This window comes from Dendrobates tinctorius, unplaced genomic scaffold (genome assembly GCF_039654945.1).
Source record: "Dendrobates tinctorius isolate UK_male_01 unplaced genomic scaffold, ASM3965494v1 ptg000070l, whole genome shotgun sequence".
Taxonomy (NCBI): Eukaryota; Metazoa; Chordata; class Amphibia; order Anura; family Dendrobatidae; genus Dendrobates; species Dendrobates tinctorius.
The window spans coordinates 52,030,287-52,055,147 of NW_027361738.1; positions in this window are offsets into that span (position 1 = coordinate 52,030,287).

Here is a 24,861-nt window from a genome sequence, read left to right on the forward strand (position 1 = left end):
ACACTTTGGCACCAAGCCAAAGGAAAAAAAAAGTTCAACTTTGTCCATTTAAACTGTCAGATCCAGCCTGGATCATGACAAAAACAGGCACAAAACCCTCAAAACTAAACATACAATAGGCACAAATGCAATAATGAATCAATCTGTTCCTCTGTTGTTAGTTCTATGACTCAGTTGAGAATAGGGTTTTATCAGTTGAGGCTAAGTTCCTATTAAACACTGGCATCACCAAGTGGTTTTATCTGTGGTACAGAATATAACTTCTGGAAACTTGTAGACCAGTGAGGGATTGCTGGATCTTGATCGTCTGGAAATTGTATAAATGACTAGTGAATTTATTGTTTTCTTACATTTGCATCTCTTTTTAAAGAATATTTGCACTTATTTTTAACAGGTTTTTAAAACAAAGCAATTTCAGCTACAATATTACAATGGCAAGTGAGTAGAACATAGAGGACTGATTGGGGCTTTGGGATAAGAAAGGGTTAACTAATTATATCCTTGTCAAATTTTCATGAAAGTTTGAATTCAATTATCTTCTTAACGTACAAGCTACAAAATTACTCAGTGCATGTACAAAAAACACTAATTGCACTGTAATGATAATTCCTTTACTCAATGTATGTAACTGAAGAATATTTTAGTCCTTTTTGGTCTCTTCTGTGACAAGTAATTAAGGCTAAACACTGATAATTAAAATTAAAGTGTGAAAAAAAGAAGGAATAAAGATTCAGACTCTGAATATAATCGACTCTTATCCTTTATGTAAATATAGACAATATTCAGTACGTAATATTTAATTTCAATCTTTTAGTTTTTTTTAAAGAAATGTAACATTGTAAAACCAAGCTTTTGAGGTATTGAATGGTTCCTTTCAATATCAACAGATTGCCACTTATTTCATAGTTTACAACGTGTAAAGGTGACCTGTCATGTCCCCATGCCCTCCCACCTAGCAGCATTCACTTATGTATGAGCAAATTCAAATTCCCTATCTAGCCATCCCTATATAAATTTATTGAGTGATAAAACAGCGTTTATGTTGTCCCCATTTTTCATGCTAATGAGGGCTTTGACTAGTCAATGGAGCATTAGTTGCTCCAGACTAGTCAGCCCTCCTTTCATGTTATCACGTCCCTGTGGGTGTGGTCAAATAATTTGAACGAACAAAGTCATCACCGCTCATGCAAATCTAGCGCATGCGCACCGCTCACTGTCAGGGAGTGTATTTAGTCTTTCAGTTAACAGAATTTGAGAAATATGTGACTTGCTGATTATTTTTTTTTTTTAAATATATATATATGTACAATATATATCGTTCTGTTCAAAAGTTTTAGGTGAGTGTGAAAAATTTGCTGCAAAGTCAGAGTGCTTTAAAAATAGAAGTCTTAATAGGTTATTTTTGGCAAATAACAAAATGCAGATTGAAAAAAGAGAAATTTAAATGAAATCAATATTTGGTGTGACTGTCCTTTGCCTTCAAAACAGTTTAAAATATTTTCTATACTCTTGCACAAAGTTAGCGAATTTGCATGATTATAGCCAGTTGTATAAGTAGCCAATTTTACCAAGCAGGTAATAATGATTGGTAAAACACAGTAATTAACCGAAACAGAAACAGCTGTCTAGTATTTTTAAAACTGAATGAGGAACAGAGATGCTCAGCTACAAGTGAGATTTTGGAAAACAGTTTCTTGTCTCAGAACTTACACCGTCGCCAGGTGAAGTATAGAAAAAAAAAATAAAAAAGGCAGGCATATTGCAACTGGAAAAGTTCTCCCCAGGTGCAGATTTTAAATCAGACTGGGGTCTCAATATGTGCTATTCAAGATTTTTTGAAGAAGCACCAAGAAATGACATCATTGAGGATCCAAAGAAACTTAGTTCAGCAGATAAAATATAAATTTTGCTTATTTCCCTTGATAATGGTAAGATGTCTAGTAGTGTCATCGACTCTTGGAATCTGAAGTGAAATAAAATGGCAGAGTAAAAATTTGAAATATTTGGCTGTAACAGAAGGCAGTTTGTCCAGGGCTGGAGAACAGAACAGTAATGAGTGTATGCAGGTAACAGTGAAGCATGGTGGAAGGCCCTTGCAAGTTTGTAGGTGCATTTCAGCTAATGGAGTAGGGGCTTTGGTTAGCATGAATGATGTCCTCAATGTGGTTAAATTCAATCAGATACTTATCCATTGTGCAATATCATCAGTGAGGCGTCTAACTGGCTTCAAAGTTCTTCTGAAGGAGGACAATAACGCTAAATATACAGCCAATGACATTAAGAGCTACCTTTAGGGCAGAGAAGAACCTGGAGTCCTCGAAGTGATAATTTGGCCACAACAGAGCCCTGATCTCAACATCATCCAGTCTGTTTACATTTGAAGAGACTGAAGGATTTGCATTTGAAAATCTGTGGTTAGCTCTCCAAAATGTTTGGATATCCTCCCTGACAAGGTTCTTCAAAAACTGTGTGCAAGTGCTCCTAAAAGAATGGGTGCTGTTTAGAAGGAAAAGGCTGGTCACTAGAGTTGAGCGAAATGGGTCGGTCATATGCAAAAGTTGCTGACTTTCGCTGAAGTCGGGTTTCATGAAACGAAACCTGACAATAGCGTGAGGTCGGCCACGAGGTCGGCGACCACAGCGCCAAAGTCGCGTTTCAAAAGATGCTTTCAGCGCCCTTTTTCAGCCAATGATGGAGGACGCATACTGTGGGCAACGCGATAACATAGGCATCGGTCACCACCATCTTTGAGAAGGGCATGCAAGTGATTGGCTGGCTTTTTGTGGCATCACAGGGGCTATAAAAGGGCGTGAATGCCGACCTCCATCTTACTTATGGCGATCTTAGCATAGGGAGAGCTGCTGCTGCTGCTGATTCTGTAGGGAGAGCGTTAGGCAGGGAAGAAGAACCAAAAAAACTGCTTCTGCTGTTAGCGATTTCCACTTACAACACAACACTTTGTGTGAAGTGACAGGGGAGGTTCTATTTTTGTGCATCAGCTCTGTTGGTTATTAGGCTGCCTTATAAGGCTCCCTGATAGCTGTATTGCTGTTTGCACACTGCTGTGCAAACTGCTTTTTTAAAAGCAAAAATAATTTTCTTCCTCTTTTCTGCACAGTTACAAAGCGTTCATTTTTTCACCCTTTTGTGTGCGCACTGTGCAGCAGTCCTGCTTATTAGGCTGCCTGCATCCATACTTGGACTGAGAGCATCATTGACAGCATCCTCAAATCTCTAGTGAGATCCAAATTCTCACCAATCCTATAGACACCCTCCACCTTGTCATTCACCATCCAATTTCATCCTGTTACATTGAGGTGTAATCTCTACTGGGCCAGAGACAATAGTTCTGCATCCTCAAATCTATAGTGAGGTTCAAAATCTCACCAATCCTATAGACACCCTACACCTTGTCATACACCATCCAATTTCAGCCTGTTACATTGAGGTGTAATCTCTACTGGGCCAGAGACAATAGTTCTGCATCCTCAAATCTCTAGTGAGATTCAAATTCTCACCAATAGTAGATACACCTTCAACCTTCTTTTACAGTACCATATAACTGGTGGTATTTTGGGTACATTTTCACAAAAATTAGCAAGTATGGTGGAAGACGCCATGGAAGTGGGCTGGGGTTGCCAGCTGGTCCTGATGGTGGTGGTGGTGGTGCACCCGTTGGTAGTGGCAAAAGCACAATAGCACCTAAGGCAGGAGGTGTTGAGCCTGCGTCATCGTCTGGCTCCACAAGGCCTCGAAGGCTCTCTTTTCTGGGAGTAGGTAAACCACTTTTAAAGCCGGAGCTTCAGGATCAAGTTTTGGCTTACATTGCTGGCACAGCCTCCAGCTCTCTCGCCTCCTCTTCTGAAGTTTCAAAAAATAAAAGCACTGAGTTGTCATTGGAGGCTCCTGGTCAGGAACAACACCTTTCCTTGTGTCTTTCACCCCTACCAAAAGTGAAGGATGTGGCAGGCCACACTACTGATTACTCCATGGAGCTCTTGTCACAAACCATGCCCGGGTTAACAAGTCAAATCGTGAATTCCCCAGTCCAAGATGAATCTGACATGGAGTGCACTGATGCACAGCCATTGCTAGATTTATCTGCTGGTACATTCACTCAGAGCACTACATTGTCCTCGGAGTGTACTGAGGCAGAATCAGACCCTGATGAAACTCAGGTGCCCCTTCCTGCATACTATACCACCTTACACGGTGACACAGAGGAAGGTGCACATGAAATTGAAGAGGAGGTGATGGATGACCCAGTTGTTGACCCAGATTGGCATCCATTGGTCTGGAGACTGGTTAGACCACTCCATGACCTTGCAATGCTTCTTACAGAGCCACTCCTTAGTTACCCTAGCTGTATGCTTTGTGTCATTGTCATGCTGGAAGTCCCAGCCATGACCCATCTTCAATGCTATTACTGAGAGAAGGAGGTTGTTGACCAAAATCTCACGATACGTGACCCCATTCACCCTCCCTTCAATATGGTGCAGTCATTCTGTCCCCTTTTCAGAAAAGCACTCCCAAGATGCGATGTTTCCCCCACCATGCTACACGTTTGGGATGGTGTTCTTGGGATGGTACTCATCCTTCCTCTTCCTCCAAACACGACGAGTGGCGTTGATACCAAAAATGTCAATTTTGATCTCATCTGGCCTCATGACCTTCTCCCATGCCGCCTCTGGTTCATCCAGATGGTTATTGGCGAACTTCAAATGGGCCTGGACATGGGTGGCATGAGCAGGGGGACGCTACCTGCAATGCAGGATCTTAATCCATGATGGCGTAGTGTGCTGCTAACGGTAATGTTTGAGACTGTGGTCTCAGCTCTCTTCAAGTAACTGACCAGGTCCTGCCATGTAGATCTGGGGTGATTCCTGACCTTTCTTAGAATCATCTTTACCTCAATAGGTGAGATTTTGTATGGAGCCCCAGACCAAGGAATATTGACAGTTATCTTGTGTTTCTTCTATTTTCTAATAACTGTGCCAACAGTTGTTGCCTTCTCACCAAGCTGCTTGTCTATTGTCCTGTAGTCCATCCCAGTCTTGTGCAGGCCTACAATTTTGTCCCTGGTGGTCTTAGACATCTCTATGGAGTGTGATTGAGTGTGTGGACAGGTGTCTTTTATACAGGTAATGAGTTAAAACAGGTGCAATTAATACAGGTAATGAGTGCAGAGCAGGAGAGCTTCTTGAAGAAAACCAACAGGTCAATGAGAGACAGAATTCTTGCGGGTTGGTAGGTGATCAAATACTTATTTCATGCATTGAAATGCAGTTTAATTATTTAAAAATCATACAATGTGATTTCCTGGATTTCATTTTTATATTCTGTCTCTCGCAGATGAAGTGTACGCACGATAAAAATTACAGATCTCTCCATTCTTTGTAGGTCGGGAAATGTGTAAAATAGGCAGTGTATCAAATACTCATTTTCTCCACATATATACATACATACTATGTATAATCATTGCAACAAGTGAGTCTTAAATATTATTATCCAGTGTTAAGTATATCATTTTATAAATATTTTGCAAGAAATCATTTCTGTCTTTTATTTCACAGGTCTGGGTTTATTTCAGGTGACCACATTCTTGCTTTTTTTCAAGCTGAAGAATATATTAGAAATTGGATGGATTGGAAGTCTACCTACAACTCAGTGTGAGACATTAATGTATTCCTTTAAAATGATCAACTGCAAGTTAAGTTTGTCTTGCTGCCACTTCATATAACGTTCAACAAGAAAACAGCATATAACCTGCCAGAGCTTGTTATACTCAATGTCAAACACTCTGCATAACTTCAAACTGAGCTCAGAACATATCCGTGTCACAGCAGCATCCATAGTCGAAATGCGTGAAACAGAAGCACCGCACAGGTCAATAATTACCCAACCGTGGACACATATTACCTCTATATGCAGCAAAACATACCAATTTATGCACAAATGGATCCATAAATAGAGGCAGAATTTTCATTATTTCGTCTCCTTGCACCAGTTCTGTGGCTTTGAGACAAAGCCATCAAGAAGTGCAGACTTTTTTAGGTTTTATTCAATGAGCTGTATAAAAATATTGCATTAACCATTTAAGCATTACAGCCATTTTTTGCATAGTTCCTCTAGTATCACAGACTAAGGTAAAGGAATTCATTTTTAATAGTTGCAGTGTCTGTTGCCATTGAAGTCTCTTCTTTTGAGTGGCTTTGGCAGACTTTTATGGCACTTCAGTTGCTGTTTATTTGTGGCTCATCCTATGTTTAGTTTTGCCCTCAGTAAATGCCCCCATGCTCATTAAGGCCCCATTACACACAACGATATTGTGAACAATATCGTTGCAACGTCATCAGTTTGGTGACGTTGCAGCGTTGTCGAAGCGACATCGTTGCGTGTGACAAGTAGAAATGATCAATGATCAGTTGGCTGATCCTTAATCGTTGCCTAATGGTCTGGGCCTTAAATCTACCGTTGGTCTCCCGCTGGGCAGCACACATCGCTGGAAACCAGCGTGCTCGCTGTCCTGATCGCTGGTGTGTCTGCCTATGTGACAGCTCATCAGCGATCAGCTAACTATGTCCCAGCGATCCCATCCACGTCGGATTGTTGGTGGGATCGCTAGGACATTGAAGCGTGTAACGGAGCCCTTAGACTAAAGTTGGTCAAATCTGGCATTATCTAGCAAAGTTTAATCTGGCTTTTTTGTTCTTGAGAGTTAATCCTCCTATTTCTTCCTCCCAGCTTCATCATTTGGAGGACACTTACAGTATCTCCACTGACTGTGTTATACACATGAACTTTCGGCGCAGGGAAGCGCTCTTGTGTTCTCTATGGGAGAGTCAATGCCAGTCTCCGCTGCCAGTGGCTTTTCTCATGGAGAACAAAAGGATTTGCTTTAGGAAATCCAATGTGGCAGATTCTTCTTTCCCCAGTCATAGTTGCTTGGGGGAGAATTAGGAGGCTCCCATACATATTGGCCAACATTTGTGTAATGTGTATGGAGGCCTTTTCCAGGGGTTTTCATCTTATTATAAACCCTCTAATATTTATGAAGACAATTCTTCCATGTCTCTTTGTGTTTCTGAACTTGCCACTGTATTTTAAAAAAAAAAAATTAAAGAATGTACCGAATTTATGATTTGGTCACTTTTAAAGTTTCTGCTGCTCTTTTGTGTTTTTATTTTCTAGCCTATTGAAGGCCTCAGTTCACTTGCATTGACACTTTTTTGGGTTATATATTAAAATTTCCCATATAAAATGATCACATTCAATTGGAATGATTGGAATCATCTCGAGAACCTTTGTCAAATATTGAGGACTCAGGCCACACCTGACCATTAGTGATGAGCGAGTATACTCGTTGCTTGGGTTTTTCAGAGCATGCTCTGGTGTCCTCCGAGTATTTTGGTGTGCTCGGAGATTTAGTTATCGGCATCTCAGCTGCATGATTTGCGACTGCTAGACAGCTTGAATACATGTGAGGGATGTCAGTTTGTTAGGGAATTCCCACATGTATTCAGCCTGTCTACAAGACGCAAATCATGCAGGTTAGATGAGGAAAACTAAATCTCCGAGCATGTCAAAATACTCAGAGGACACCCGAGCATGCTCGGGAAAACCCAAGCAACGAGTATACTTGCTCATCACTACTGACCATGAATGGGTTATCCTTTAATTGTTCAATTACTTTTGAGCTTGTGAAAATAGAGAGACTATGTAAAAAAAGTTTTTTCAAAATCACGAATTAGGGCTCAATCAGACATTGGATTTTTCCACGTATCAGGAACACTAACTGATTTTTTTGAAACGCGGTTTGATCAGAATGTGATCAGTATCATCAGTTTTTCTCATTTGTGGAGAAAAAAAGGTTTCTTGACACTCTCCGTTTTGACAGTCCATGAAAATCTGACTGCACATGGATGGCATCTGAGTGTGGTCCAATTTACTGGCCCATAGACTCGCATTATCAATTTTTTTTTTCATTAATTTTTTTATTGTTCATGTCAGTCAAGGATACAAAAAAAGCAAGTTTTTCAAAGCAAAATAGGAGTACTCAGCACTACAATGGCACACAGAATAAGAGCGTTTGGTCCACAAAACAATTCTTCAATACACTTTACATAAAACGATTGATGTAGCATTTAGGCAATAAGACTGTTCCATTTCTTGCTGTCCAAGAGGTGCATAGATATACCATCCAAGCACACAAAACAAGTGCTATAGGAGTTTACCAGTATTTCAGTGGGCAGAAGATTGGACTAAGCAAGGATTTGACCATTTAGAGGGAAACAACCTAAATGAAAACTCGAAATGAAGTCAGCACACCAAGTGTTAATACATGGTGACATACGGTCTTATCACATGTAGTTGCTTACTGTGAAGCAGTCTTCATAACAACTTGGGTTGACTGCAACATTACAGCACTCTCTAGCAGTCATACCTGTGAGCCCCCATTGATTCCAGCACAGGCCACTCCAGTGGTCTGCACCAAAGTGATGCCACAGGACCGCTAAGGCCTCTGACCGCAGTGATCAGGTGGCAGACATGTGCATGAAGAAACATACAATGCCTCAATGGTTGTGTGACGAATAGATTAGTCATGGCTTGTTGTGTGGCCCGTGCTAGATGAACGGGGGATTGGGCCACTGCAGGAAAATATGGCCGTTTGCAGTTTTCACTACATCCATGCCCCCAGTAAGTTGTTTTTACCTTTAAGGGGCTGTCAGAAATAGTTAGAAAGTGCAGTAAAGTCCCTTGTAATAAGTTACAAGATGGCACTGTCTGAATGTATCCCAAGCATGTCTTCGTAGCAGTCATCCTACACTCCTGACACTGGCCATCAGGCTACTGGAGATTACAAGGTAATATACTGAGCACTGGATCTTGCAGGTACGGTTTGGCAGGTCCTATTAGGAAATACCATTTAGCTTATGTTAGGAGAAATTACAGACATTATTTGTAGTGAGAATCCTCAGATATCAACTAGTAGTTATTGTGTTCTAGTAAATTCTTCAAAAGGCTGCAAAATCATGAGGCTTTCCCATAGGGAGCAATTCATTTTAACAGTTTTACCACAGTGTGTGAGACTTCAGTGAGCCTCCTAGGATGACATCTTAAGTGCATGGCCCCTATTCTTACCAGTACATCTCAGCACCAAAACCATTGAGACTCAGATCACTGGCATTTGTAAATAATGCTGCAGCCAGTAGTAATTTGCAGTGAATGCTTTGGCCTGCTGTCTGCAGGAAGGGGGAGGAAAAAAAAAGCCACAATACCTAATAATTACACATCTGAACATAAGGAATAACCGAGTCAATCCCACTCTTGAAACTTTGGACCCAACTCCACAGGCTAGATTGATATGGTGTGGGAATGGAAATAAGACTACTAAATATTGTGCACAAGCTGAATAGCAGAATTATGCAAGCACACATTTTACCAAGCTCTCCATTAGGCCGGTATAAGCGTCAAGAAGGGCATCCCCGAAAGGAGTCCGCCAAGTCACATGGTGTAAGTACTTCATCAAGTTAGATGGATCTTGTATAGTTAGCTATCAGACAGACTGCAGATTGTAAGCCATAGATAAAAGGAAGTGGACTTTAGATGATTCTCAAGTTCCCGTGTCGTTCAGCATGATGATGTGAAGATTAGGGGTACACTGGAGCATTTACTAAGCTGGCTGTTTCGGGGCACTAGCCTGCTGTTTGCCGGCACTAGCCTGCTGTTTGTCGGCACTAGCCTGCTGTTTCGGGGCACTAGCCTGCTGTTTGTCGGCACTAGCCTGCTGTTTGTCGGCACTAGCCTGCTGTTTGTCGGCACTAGCCTGCTGTTTCGGGGCACTAGCCTGCTGTTTCAGGGCACTAGCCTGCTGTTTGCCGGCACTAGCCTGCTGTTTGTCCTCTTCTGTTTGGGAATTGGACCACTCTCTATACACACGAGATACTGTTGCACGTGAAAAGTCGAGCAGTTTTGCAGCCTCTGCAACGCTTTTGCCTGAAGGGATCGTGCCAATTATCATGCCACGTTCAAATTCATTCAGCTTTTTCATTTTCCCCATTTTGGAGCACTAATTTGTGCACACACAAGACAGTCTTACAAAATTAAGTTCCACTGCCAGAAACCTCACTCCAGTCGGTCAAATAGCAGATTTCCAAGAGATTCCAGCGACCGAACCCAGAGAGCCGCATTATCAATTTTGATCCAACCCTCACATCAAAATTGGGTAAGTTTATGTCATTTTCTACGATCGGCATGGTCCGTGAAAAATCACGGACATGTGGATGGCTCTATAGACCATAACAGATATGAATGCCGTTTATGAAAACCACGGATAGCACTCACATGACGAAATCGGATGCATGAACGAGACCTTAAACCTGAGCTAACTTGTACACTTCAGTCACATATTAATGACTTTTTCCCAACTACAGTATGTCACAAAAGTAAGTACACCCCTCACATTTTTGTGAATATTTTATTATATCTTTTCATGGGACAACACTGAAGATATGACATTTTGATACAGTATAAGGTAGTCAGTATACAGCTTGTGTAACAGTGTAAATTATGGTGCCCTCTAAATAACGCAACACACAGTCCTTAATGTCTAAATCGCTGGCAAGAAAATGAGTACACCCCTATATCATGAACTGTACAGCAGCTGCATAGAGAGTGTTGGAAAAAAATTTCAGCACACCTATATTTCCTGACTTATTTTACAACTATTGATAATAATAGTATCTCCTTGCTTGGGAGAATAGACTAAAGACCCCTTTTTGGTCCGAGGTCTGGATGCAAATTCTATACCCTTACATTATTTAATAATTAATATTAATGTATATAAAGTCTATGGTTGGTCATTCTATCTGTGCTCTTGTGCCCTTTACGCCTCCACACTACAGTAGAGACAGGGTAGAAGAGGTTGATATTTACCGCTTCCCTTCGCATGTAGATGTATTGACCATTTTGGATGTAGAAAGAGGCAGTGGGAGCCAAACAAATGCCACTATATTTATATTTATATGACAAATATATTGTCACTTTTTAGCACCAAGGTTGATCACTTTAAGATAATTGAATCACACAATAGAATATATTTTCATGATCGATTGCATTTTTGCATCACATTTTTGCATACGGTAATATGACGTGCTTACTTCTAGAAGCCAACAGTGGGCTTTGCTGTCTGTTAAGAAAACTAAACCATTTTATATAAAAACGTACTTGATGCCGAAAATACTCTAAAACAATAGTTAGAAGGATTTTCCTTATCTTTATATGATTTTTCTGAGAACAGTTTCAGTTTTCACAAAGTCAGACAGAAAATGAAATTTAGTTTTGAGCTGTGTCACGATTAGTGTTGAGCATTCCGATACCGCAAGTATCGGGTATCGGCCGATACTTGCTGTATCGGAATTCCGATACCGACTTCCGATATTTTTTCAATATCGGAATTCGGCATCGGAATCGGAAGTTCAGTTGATTGACGGCCTGACGTCATCATGATGCGCGGTGTGTGCGCATCATGATGCGCCGTCATTTCGGGCCTTCCGGGGGTCTCTGCCGGCCTGCCGGGGGGCTGTGCCGGCCTGCCGGGGGGCTGTGTGGACTGCCCGGGGTCTGTACCGGCCTGCCGGGGGGCTGTGCCGGCCTGCCGGTGGTCTGTGCACCCTGTGGGGGTCTGTACCGGCCTGCCGGGGGGCTGTGCCGGCCTGCCGGGGGGCTGTGCTGATGTCCGGGGGTCTGTGCAAGCATCGTCCGATGGGACTACAAGTCCCATCGGGCGATGCCTGCTACCATGACAGTGATTGACACATTAGCCAATGATGGGACAGTAGTAGTCCCATCATCCGGCTAATGTGTTAAATGTTAAAAAAAAAAAAAAAAATACTACATACATACTACATGCTACATACATACTACATGCTACATACATACTACATACATACTACATATATACTACATGCATGCTACATACATACTACATGCTACATACATACTACATACATACTACATACATGCTACATGCATGCTACATACATACTACATGCTACATACATACTACATACATGCTACATACATACTGCATGCTACATACATACTACATACATACTACATACATACTACATACATACTACATGCATGCTACATACATACTACATATATACTACATGCATGCTACATACATACTACATGCTACATACATACTACATATATACTACATACATACTACATACATGCTACATACATACTGCATGCTACATACATACTACATACATACTACATACATACTACATGCATGCTACATACATACTACATGCATGCTACATACATACTACATATATACTACATGCATGCTACATACATACTGCATGCTACATACATACTACATACATACTACATACATACTACATACATACTGCATGCTACATACATACTACATACATACTACTTACATACTACATACATACTACATGCTACATACATGCTACATACATACTACATACATACTACATACATACTACATACATACTACATGCATGCTACATACATACTACATGCATGCTACATACATACTACATATATACTACATGCATGCTACATACATACTACATGCTACATACATACTACATATATACTACATACATACTACATACATGCTACATACATACTGCATGCTACATACATACTACATACATGCTACATACATACTACATGCATGCTACATATATACTACATGCATGCTACATACATACTACATATATACTACATGCATGCTACATACATACTACATGCTACATGCATGCTACATACATACTACATACATACTACATGCTACATACATACCACATATATACTACATACATACAATACATTCATACAATACATACATAGACATACAGTACATATAACATAGAGTAACATACTTACCAATACTTGTCACATTGTTCCCCGAAGCCATTGTCTTTTCCGGGATAAATATTAACATAACAAACCACAAAAATACTCACCCACGATCCGAAGCAGTCCACGAGTGTGTCCCACGACGATCTTGGGTAGAGAACTGCAGCATCAGATGATGCTGCCGTTCTCTACGGGCTGCAGGAATCCAATGACGGAAGGTAGGTATCCTTCCGCACTGTATTCCTCCGCCACTTAAAAAAAAAAAGTCCCTAGTCTCACTTTATGCCATTGCTGCGTGGGAATTTCCACGCAGTGTTTGCATGTTTGTTGCTTTATGTTATCCCTGTTTTGACTTGTGTCTTGTTTACCTTTTATTTCTGTCTCAGGCCTCATGGGTTGGGGGAGGGGACAGATCAGGGTGTAACAGGAGCATTTCAGAGACTCAGTTCTCTCTACTTTCAACAGTACCCCCGGGACAGGGATAGTTGGGTCCCAAATCCAGGGACAGTTTGAGCCCCCCTTCCTTACCAAAGACCATCACAGCATGACATTACTACACTACTCTTTAGTGATGCAGTTTTACAACATAATACTAACTGGAGTATTTTGGCCAGTGTTTTGGTCTTTCCCTTTACTGGAATTAAGAACAGAAACAATCCAATTTTCAGCTCCTGATCAGAGCCTTCATCAGGTAAGTGTATCATATCCTGTTTAAAATCAGGCAAGGAAATGTTTTACCTCACAGAAAGAAGTAGATGTGATCCCATGATACCTGTAAATTATCTTTTATTTCCTTTCCCGGTCAGGAGCTGTGTTATGTGCCAAACATTTTTCTGCATGCACAGCCATTACATAGTACATAGCACATTTAAAAGATTTTCTCAGCACCGGAACATTCTTTAACATATCCAATTGTGCAACTTATTTTTATTAGAAGATCTATTGGCTAAAATGTAGTTTGTTTTTGGGACCAATTACACTGAGTCTGGCACTGCAGCTGGCACCTATGCTACCTCTCTAGTGCTCCCTTTCACTCTCTAATAAATCTCTGTATTAATCGTAGACTATTACATGCATCTTCAGTGCTGCAGTTGCACAACATATGTCTGAAATATTTGTCCATTGATTTAGAATCTTCTCTTACTATTTCTATTGATGATCCGTCAGCTCTGACATCCTCTCATTATCTTACATCACCTTAAAATGGATGCTGCAATACCTGGCTTGGCTTTTTTACAGGCTATGATAGTCCCTCTTGACTAGAAGCGCTATACCATGTTATGTGATCACTGCAAAGCATTAAGAGGAAGCTGGCACAGTTGTGCTTGATGTCATGTGAGGCTTCTGTGACCAAAGCAATATTCTGCAATGGGTAAAATATTGGTGGGCAATCTTTGGTAATTTGTGCTGATTAAATTGCAAATTATAAAGATTCACCAGGACCCATGAATTTCAGAAAATGTAACACAAATTTAACTTGTATCAAATCTATTTGCTCATGTCAAGTGGTTCTTCTTCATCAGAAATCTGCCAGCACTTTAGGTACTGGAACTTCTTCTTCCTTACTTATAAGCATGCATATGCCTTCTTTTGTCCAGTGGCTATCCTTAAAACTGAAAATCCCTTTAAGTATATGTGATGATGCAAATTAGAAGAGTAAAAGTTTGATGGCTCACGTTTCTTTTATTAAAGGAGTTGTTTCCTTTTCTTTAACAGTTAATCCCATGCTGCAGGCTGTTATAAAGCAACACACCACCTTATACTCACCTTTTCCAAGTGCTACTACTCCAAGTATCTGGCTTGGCTGTGGTGCTGACATAATTTCGACAACACGGACGCCAACCGGCAAGCTCAGCAACTATGAGTGGAGCGTTCCTATGTAGACGATGGGTACAGCGACGAGACTCACTGGTGGACTCGAAAAAGGTGAGTACAGTGTGAATTATTGCTGCACAACTGCCTGCAGTCAAGGATTAACTTTTAATGAAAAGGTACAACCCCTTTAACTTGTATTTGAATAGGGAAGAAATATTTCTAATTTTTGACCATTTAATGGATCGTATCTCATTGAATTGATCACTGAATTTTGTGAAACTTTATACCTAATATAAGATTTTTATGTTATGTTATTTTTAGTAGGTCAGATTACCTTACATCAGAATGTACAGCAAAATCAATTTATCTATCGACCACAATTACAAGAGTGTTTTCGGCTGTGTGCACGCATTGCGTTTTTGCTACATTTTTCAGTGCAGATTTGTCATAAAACCTCCCTCCTGTGAAATGTGAAGTCTCATGCTTATTTGTGACCAGCAGATTTGGTGAAGATTTAAAATCTGCGCCAAAAATGCAAGTAAAAATTGCAGCAAAAACGTGCCAAAACATACGGTTTGACAGCTGCGTTTTTCCTGCAGACAGATGCAGAAATTTCTGCACTAAATATTTAACGTGTGCACATACCCTTAGCATTTGTGGGCCAAAGTAAAGTGAGTTAATATGAAAATCATAGTTGGTATTATTAGTACAGTGGAATATTGACACAGTAGAAAGTATTATCAGTGACAGGGTCGGTCCGAGAGATTACGGGGCCCTAGGCGAAACTATTTTGTTGCGCCCCTACTATTCTTGGAAGTAGATGAAAACTTGGGATATAAATTTAGGAGCAAAATAAACCACAACAGCAATGATTAATTAACTCTCTCCTAACTCTTTAATCTTCTGAGAAGTTGTATAGGACAAATATATACAAAGTAATCAACACAAAACAAAAACGACCATAGGTAATTAAAATTTTTGTTTCCTTGCCTTTTTTTTTTAAAAGGATGACACTAAGTCACCGAGATTAATTTGTTTAGCAACTTCAGATTCTATTGAAATTGTTGCCAACCCAACCAACCTCTCTTGCGTCATATTTGCACTTAAATATGTACACTTTTCTTTCCATCCCTAAAACTTTTTGCCTTTTGAAAAGATTTTTTATAATTTTTTCTATTTTTTCTCTGGCGCCCCCTTTGGGTCGGCGCCCTAGGTGGCCACCTAGTTCGGGCCAGCCCTGATCAGTGAAAAAGGATCATTGGGGTGAACATCAGTATTATCTGTTCTTACAGGTGTGAAATTTGAACCATCATCATTTTTATTATATGAATCTATACTAGAGATGAATGAACATATTCAAGTGAAAATTATTTTCACATTTAAAATCTGTATTTTCCAAAATGCAGATTTGTTTTGAAAATTCAATTCCACGCAGATTCAGCAAAATGGCAGCTACTGGCCACTATTTTTCTGACCCATAAAAGACCATCAAACTGTTAAGACAATAGATAATACTGAAAATCCTTTTTCTCACCTCACAGTTCCTCCACTTCTTACCTACACCCATCCAGTGCCATCTTCAGATCGGTGTCAGCCGCACTGAAATCCCCGGTCCTCAGTTGTTAGGCCAAGGTTTAGGAGTTTTCCAGGCCCAGGAGTGCTCTGTGCATGCGCCATGACATCAAGCATCTTGTAGAGTCATACATCTTCTCATGGATCATGACATTTCTGGGTATACAGTATATGGAAATCCCTCTCAGGCCCTGCAAACCGGAAGACCAGGTAATTTCTGCAATGCCGATCAATATTATGTTTATTATTCTCTGGGGTCTGGAGAGACTCCAGCACATAATAAGGGACATTAAATTCCTGGAATTTCCTGGTAAAAAAAACCCAGAGAACAGGCAAATTCTAATTTTGCCGCATCCACTCATCTCAACTATTGAGTCATCATCTTCAAGATCATCATTAGTACCTTTACGCTCAAGTAAAGAAATATAACTAAAGTCTTGTGTACGCTTTCTCCCTTCTCTGCATGCATATGATACTTGTTAGCAATTCCAGAATTATTTCTCAGTGAACAACTTAGTTCTCGGTTCAACAGCAGATTCCACATATTATGCACAGCTAATGTCACCTTGCATATAATGAAAGAGCAGAAGTTACTAATTAACACAATGTAACTTTGCACGCAAAGTCAGCAATGAAATAGCACCATGCTTGCTTTACATTTATTAAACGACTTACTTCAAGGGTACAGAACTGGATAATTAGTCCATCACCAAGAAAGAACATTGTAGGAAAAGATTAATAACAGAATCAAATATTCATGTGTTTATATATACTATTATCCAAGTTCTCTTGTCATTTATCTACGTATGTATACCCTGCACTCAGGGGCGGATTAAGAGTAGCAAGGGCCCCGGGCAATTTAGAAGGTGTGCCCCCCCAGGTACCAGATATATGCCCAATAGATCATGTGAGTAACACACAGGTACTCTGGGGCACATCCATACACGGAAAATGACAGATTTAGAGGCGAGTGTATCTTAACCCCTTAACATCCATTGACGGACATAGCTTGTCATGGCAGTATGTCAGTTCCCACACCATGACGGACTATGCCCATCATGCATTTAAATTGTCACTGCGCGTAAACACGCAGTGAAAGTTCCATATCGACAGCTGTCACAGACAGCTAAGAGGCATGGGAAGAGGTGCGGGGACCCATGCCATGGGACCCCGCACCCAGATCGCTGTGATCGGGCAGTCAATCTGACTGACCGATTACAGCATGAGCGTGCAGGAGATGCTGAAATATCAGTACCTCCTGTCCGATCAATGCAGCAGCTCAGCTCTGCCAGTGGCCGAGCTTCTGCACTAACAGCCAGAAGCGGTGTCAGCACCGCCCCTGGCTGTTAACCCCCTAATTGCTGTGATTGAGTGAGATCGTAGCATTCAGGAGGGTGGCAGAGATACGGGAGCTCCCTCTGTCTTCAGATCGACGTCCCCGCGATGTCATTGCGGTGCCAGATCGTTGCCATGGTGGCTACGGCTCACAGCATGGTGTCAGAAACTTTCAGTATAGGTATAATGCACTGCAATGCTAATGCATTGCAATTCATTATACCTGCAATCAAAGTGAAAAAAGTGAAAGTCCCATAAAGGGACTAGGTAAAAAAGGAAACATTTTTTAAAAATACATAAAAAAATTACAAAATAATAATTATAAATCCACTAATAAATACACAGTTTTATGTAAAAAATAAATAAATAAACAAAAAAGTACACGTTTGGTCACACTAGTTAACCCCATCAGTGAAAGTCATAAATAAACACAAAAAAGAAGCAAATTATACTTGGTCATCATACCGCTGGGAAATAGAGGAATAAAACGCAATCAAAAAGACGAATGGCAATAAAATAGTGTCACTGAAAGAGCCATCTTGTCCCGCAAAAGACAAGCTGCCATACAGCTCCATGAGTGGAAAAAGAAAAAAGTTATAGCTCTCAGAATTAAGTAATGCTAAAATAAATATTTTTTCTGTAAAAGTTTTTATTGTGTAAAAGCACCAAAACATAAATAAAATATAAATGAGATATCGCTGTAATCGTACTGACACACAGAATAAAACTGCCTTATCAATTTTACCACATGCAGAAAGTAGAAAAAAACCCAAAAATTCCTGAATTGCTGTTTTTTCTTCATTCTGCCTCCACAACAATCGGAATAGAAAGCGATCAAAAAATGTCATGTGACCGAAAATGGTACCAATAAAAACGTCAGCTCGTCCAGCAAAAAACAAGCTTTCATATGACTCTGTGGGCCAAAATATGGAAAAATTATACATCTCAAAATGTGGTGATGCAAAAACTTCTTTTTGCAAAAAAAGTGTCTTTTAGTGTGTGACAGTGACAAACGCTAAACATAAAAAAAATTTAAATCTGATATCGATGTAATTGCACCGACCAAAGTCGCCTAATCACTTATACCGCATGAGGAATGGTGTAAAAAATAAATAAAACCAATTCTTCATCTGCAGTGGATTTGTTCATTCTGCCTCCCAAAGATCCCAGTAAGGCATGGCGCACATTCATCCTGCGCTCTACGCTGAGCGCTTGCATCGGGGTTTCCATGTAAATCTCTGAAATATGTGATTCAGACAGAACCACCGGTGGAAGATTCCCTATAATGAGGCCGATGGAGACACTGTGAACGCCATAGGACCTGTGATCTGGCAGTGTCCGTCTTTTTCAGCGTTCATAAAAACGCAGTCCACCATAGTTTTATGCACTTCTGAAAGGAAGGATGACCCTGAACAGAGGCCAGATGTAGTCCAGAGTAACTCTGGTGCCTCATTATAGTGAATGGATCGCTCAGAGGTTTCATATGTCACATAGCTCAGAAATTTAGATGGAAACCCCAAAGTATGTGCTCAGCTCAGCGCCGGAAAAATGTAATCACAAACGGTATGAAAAATGTTCCCAATAAAAGCTTCAACTCAATCAAAAAAAAAGTCCCCACTCAGGTCTGTTATCTGTCAACAGAAATATAGGAGGCCTCCACATTACTGGTAGCGCAAAGGCTCTGGAAAAGTTAAAAGAAATTCAGCAAACTCTGTGCTCCCAAATCCAAATGCCCCCCTCGCTTCTGAGACCCAGTGTGCATAAACCACCTTTAGTATTCACATTTGGCAGGGGTATAATTTCCAGAATAGGGTCACTTGAGGGGGAAGGGGGATTCTGCTCTCTAGCACTTGGGGGGCTCTGTATATGGAGTCCGCAAACTGTTCTAGGAAAATCTACGCTCCAGGAAGCAAATAGGGCTCCATCCCTACCGAGACTCTCTGTATGGCTAAGCCGTACTGTATAGCCACATATGGTGTATTTCTATATTCAGCAGAAATTGTGGGACACATACTGGTGCCAATTATACCACTTCTTCTGTGAAAATGCTAAATCCGGGGCTCAAACTAAATTTTTGTGGTAAAAATGTAATTATTTTTCTTCACTGCCCAACGGTATAAAATTCTGTGACACACCCTTGGTATCAATATGATCATTACACCCCTAGATTAATTCATTGAGAGGTGTAGTTTGTAAAATAGGGTCACTTATGGGGCGTTCTACTGTTTTGACACCTCAGGAGCTCTCCCAGTGGGTCATGGCCCCCTCAAATCAAAATAGTAAAATCTGCACTATAATATGGCACTCTTTCCCTTTTGAGCTTTGCACTGTGCCTCAAAAGTAATTTTCACCCACACGTGGGGTATTGGCACACTCAGGAGAAACTGGACAACAAATTCTGGGGTCCATTTTCTCCAGTTACCCTTAAGAAAATAAAAGATGTGGGACTAAAAGAAAAAATTTGAGGGAAAAATGTGCTTTTTTAAGTTTTTTTTAGCTCTGTTATTAACTTCTGTAAAGCACCTGGTGGTTCAAGATGCTCACCGCACACCTAAATAAGTTCCTTGAAGGGTCTAGTTTCCAAAATGGTATCACTTGTTGGGGGGTTTCCAATGTTTAGGTACATCAGGGGCCCTCCAAATGTGACATGGCATCCGCTCTCGATTCCAGACAATTTTGTGTTCAAAAATTCAAACCTTTCTCCTTCCCTTCTGGTTCCTGCCGTGTGCCCAAACAGTGTCTTCCTCCACACATGGGGTATCGGCAAACTCAGGAGAAATGGCACAACAATTTTTGGGGTCCAATTTCCCCTGCTACCTTTGTTAAAATAAAAAATGGTTCTAAAAATTATTTTTGAGGAAAAAATTTGATTTTTAATTTTCACGGCTCTACGTTATAAACTTCTGTGAAGCACTTGAGGGTTCAAATTGCTCAACACACATCTAGATAAGCTCCTTGGGGGGTATAGTTTCCAAAATGTTGTCACTTATGGGGGGTTTCCATTGTTTAGGTACATCAGGGGCTCTCCAAATGTGACATGGTGTCCGCTCTCGATTCCAGCCAATTTTACATTCAAAATCTCAAATGGTGCTCCTTCCCTTCCGAGCCCTGCCGTGCACCTAAAGAGTGGTCTTCCTCCACACATGGGGTATCAGTGTACTCAGGAGAAATTGCACAACAAATATTGTGGTTCATTTTCTCCTGATACACTTGAGAAAATAAAAAAAATTGTGTCCGTAGTAAAATATTTGTGAAAAAAAATTAAATGTTCATTTTTTCCTACCACATTGCTTCAATTCTTGTGAAGCACCTAAAGGGTTAATAAACCTTTTGAATGTGGTTTTGAACACCTTGAGAGGTGCAATTTTTAGAATGGTGTCACTTTTGGATATTTTCTGTCATATAGGCCCCCAAAGTGAGGTGGTCCCTAAAAAAATCGTTCTGTAAATTTTGTTGGAAAAATGAGAAATTACTGGTCAAGTTTTAAGCATTATAACTTCTTAACAAAAAAATATTTTGCAAAAATTGTGCTGATGTAAAGTAGATATGTGGGAAATGTTATTTATTAACTATTTCTATTTTGGGTGACATAACGCTCTGATTTAGGGGCATAAAAATTAAAAGTTTGAAAATTGTGAAATTTTCAAATTTTTTGTCAAATTTTTACAATTTTTTCACAAATAAACACAAGAAATTTTGAAGAAATTTTACCACTATCATAAAGTACAATATGTCATGAAAAAACATTCTCAGAATCAGCAGGATCCGTTGAAGCGTTTCAGAGTTATGACCACATAAATTGACAGCAGTCAGATTTCAAAATTAAGGCCTGGTCATTAACCTACAAAGTGGCTTGATCCTTAAAGGTTTAATGTAATCTACTTCTGACGTGTTTTTTCTCCTCTTTTGGTCATTCAGGGTTTTATTAGAATATTCCTTCTATCAGGACAAGAAAAGGAGACTATGAGCCACACTGCAATGAGGATAACAACTCACAGGCCCAGCCAATATGTCCCCGCATCACATAGGCCCTACATACAATATGAGCCCCCACATAGCTACCTACATACAGTATAAACCCCACATAGCTGCCTATATACAGTATGAGCTCCCAAATAACTACCTAGATACAGCATGAACACTTACATAACTCGCTATATACAGTATAAGCCCCACATAGCTCCCTATATACAGTATGAGCACCATATAGCCTCCTATATACTGTAGGAGCCTGCACATAGCCTCAGATACATAGTTATACAGTATGAGTCCACACATAGCCTCCTAGATACATCATGAACCCCTATATGGTCTACTATATGCAGTATAAGCCTACACATAGCCTACTATATACAGTATGAGCCCACACATAGCTCCCTATATACAGTATGAGCCTCCAAATAGCCTTCTATATACAGTATGAGCCTGCACATAGCGTCCTATATACAGTATGAGCCCCCACATAGTCTCCCATATACAGTTTGAGCCCCACACAGCCTCCTATAAACAGTATGAGCCCACACATAACCTTTTGTATACAGTGTGAGCCCCCATATATCTTCCTATATACAGTATGAACCCAAACATAGCCTCCTGTATACAGTATGGGCCTGCACATAGCCTCCTATATACAGTATCAGTGTGCACATAGTCTCCTATATACAGCATGAGCCCCCATATATCCCCTATATGCAGTATGAGTCCGCACATAGCCTCCTGTATACAGTGTGAGCCCCATATAGTCTCCTATATACAGAATAAGTCCCATATAGACTCCAATATACAGTTTTGGCCCACATATAGCCTCCTGTATAGAATGTGAGACCACACATAGCCTCCAGTACACAGGTTGAGCCCACATATAGCCTCCTGTATACAGGAGTCCTCACATCCCATTCACATATAGGGCATCACAAAGTATAGCGTATCACTTGATATAGCACATCATATAGTACTGCACATCAAATAGTATAGCACATCATATATTATAGCACATCACAAAGTATAACACATCACATAGTATAGCACATTATATAGTACAGCACATCACATAGTATGGTACATTACATCTTATAAGACATCACATAGTATAACACATCATATATTTTGGCACATCACAAAGTATAACACATCACATAGTATAAAAAAGAGAGAAAATAATCCAGCTCACCGTACTGCCTTGCTGGTAGAATCCAAATCCTGCGCACGGATTTGACTAGGCAGTCAATCAATAGTGGAAAAGAAAAAAGAGAAATTCCAGTGCCAGAAATGGAAAATTAAAAATCCATTTTATTGTGCCAATGCATATTAAAATTCCAGCAGGTACAGCATATCAGTCTGATGACTGCAGAAAAACGCGTTTCGACGCCTCAGGTCGCATTTCTGGCGCATTTCTGGCGCTGGAATTTCTCTTTTTTCTTTTCCACATCACATAGTATAGCACATCATATAGCATAACACTAGAGATGAGCGATCACTAAAATGCTCAGATGCTCGCTTCAAGCAGCGAGTGTAATGGGAGTCAATGGGAAATCATAGCATTTTTCCAGCAGACCCTACAAGAAGGACTGGGGGTAGTGAAAATGTTGAAATGGCTAGAAAAAGTGCTGAATGGAAGGGGAACAGCATGGGGAGAACCCCTAGAAGCAGCTCTCACTCCCAGATCGCTGCTAAGAAAATTGGTCTCACACATTTACTCCACTTTAATGACTGACAATAAAACATTCTAAACCAATGAGAAATTGAAGTTTAGAGGAAAAAAAATGTTAAGAAACATTTTTCCTTTATAATGACTTGTATATAAGACAAAATCTAAAAAGGATTTAAAAAAATATTAACTTAAGTAAATCAAAACTGAATATTAAAAAATTGGAAATTTCACTGTAAGCAAGAAGTGCCAAAAATTAGGGACTCAGAGGGACTCAGATACACCCTATATTATACATAAAGAAGGGCCTCATATACATTCTGTTCAAGTTGTCATGTAGTGGTACTCCTAGACTCATAAAGGCTATGCACTAAGTGCAAATCCTGCCAAAATGTACAAGCAGGGTCATCCATACAACCTTGAATGCACCAACAGTAGTGACTCCTTCAAATATTGTGAACAAAGTGTAGTTGTGGTACTCCTACACTCATAAAAGCTCTGCACACAGTGTAAAGCCTGTCAATAATTACAAGTATGGTCACCCATAAACCCTTGAAGGCATCAACTGAAGTGCCTCATAAAATAATAAAGAATGTGTAGTTGTAGTACTTTTACACTCATAAAAGCCAGGAAAAAAATTATAAGTAGCATCATCCATAGACAATTGTTGGGTCTTATTCAAATATTGAACATTAAAAGCACTTTATGTGCTGCTGTTATCTGGTAGTGTTCAAAAGTAAGGTCTAATCCAGTCTTTGTTCATTTTTATCACAGTGAGCACATTCTGTTGATAGGCAAAAGTGTTTGTCTTTTATGACCCCCCCCAGTGGCACGAAAAACCAACTTATGCAATGCGTTAGCAGCAGGGCAGCACAATACCTCCAAGGCATAGAGGGACAGCTTATGCCAGGTGTTCAGCTTTCATACCCAATGGATGGTTGCACAGATATTAGGGAGTACTCTGGTTTTGTTTGCCATCTTTACCATCTTTCAAAACCTTTCCCTCCTTGTCAAAAATACCTGGTCATCGGGCCCTGGATGCTGGTATGGTGTCATGCAATTGGCCCAAGCCTTTCACAGTGAACCCTTGCCTCTGTTGTGTGCTTCCCTTGCCTCTACTCCTTGGTTGGGCAAGAAAGCTTGCCCCCTGCCGCTAACGTTGTTTGATGGGAATTTTTTCAAGATATTTTCCATAATGGTCTTCTGGTATAGCGCCATTTTACAAGACCTCTCTGCCTCAGGATTAAGAGATGCAAAGTTCTAATTGTAGCGTGGGTCTAGCAGGGTTAACAACCAATGCTTTTGTTTGCCAAGATGAATGTAGCGCGAGTGTCATGACAAAGGCAGTGGTACATCAGTTCTGTCATATGTGCCAAGGTCCCTACAGCCAACACTTTCCTATTTCCACCATGATGACTACGTTCTAACCCCTTCTCCTTCTCCATGTTTTCTCCTCAGTCCAGCCACGTAAGAGAGACGGGACAAAGCTTGTGTGGGTGCTAGCCTCTTTTGTGCAGCCAGCTCTTGTACCTCCACATCTTTCTCATCCTCCACCTCCTTATTGTTACCCAATTTGCGCTGAGCAG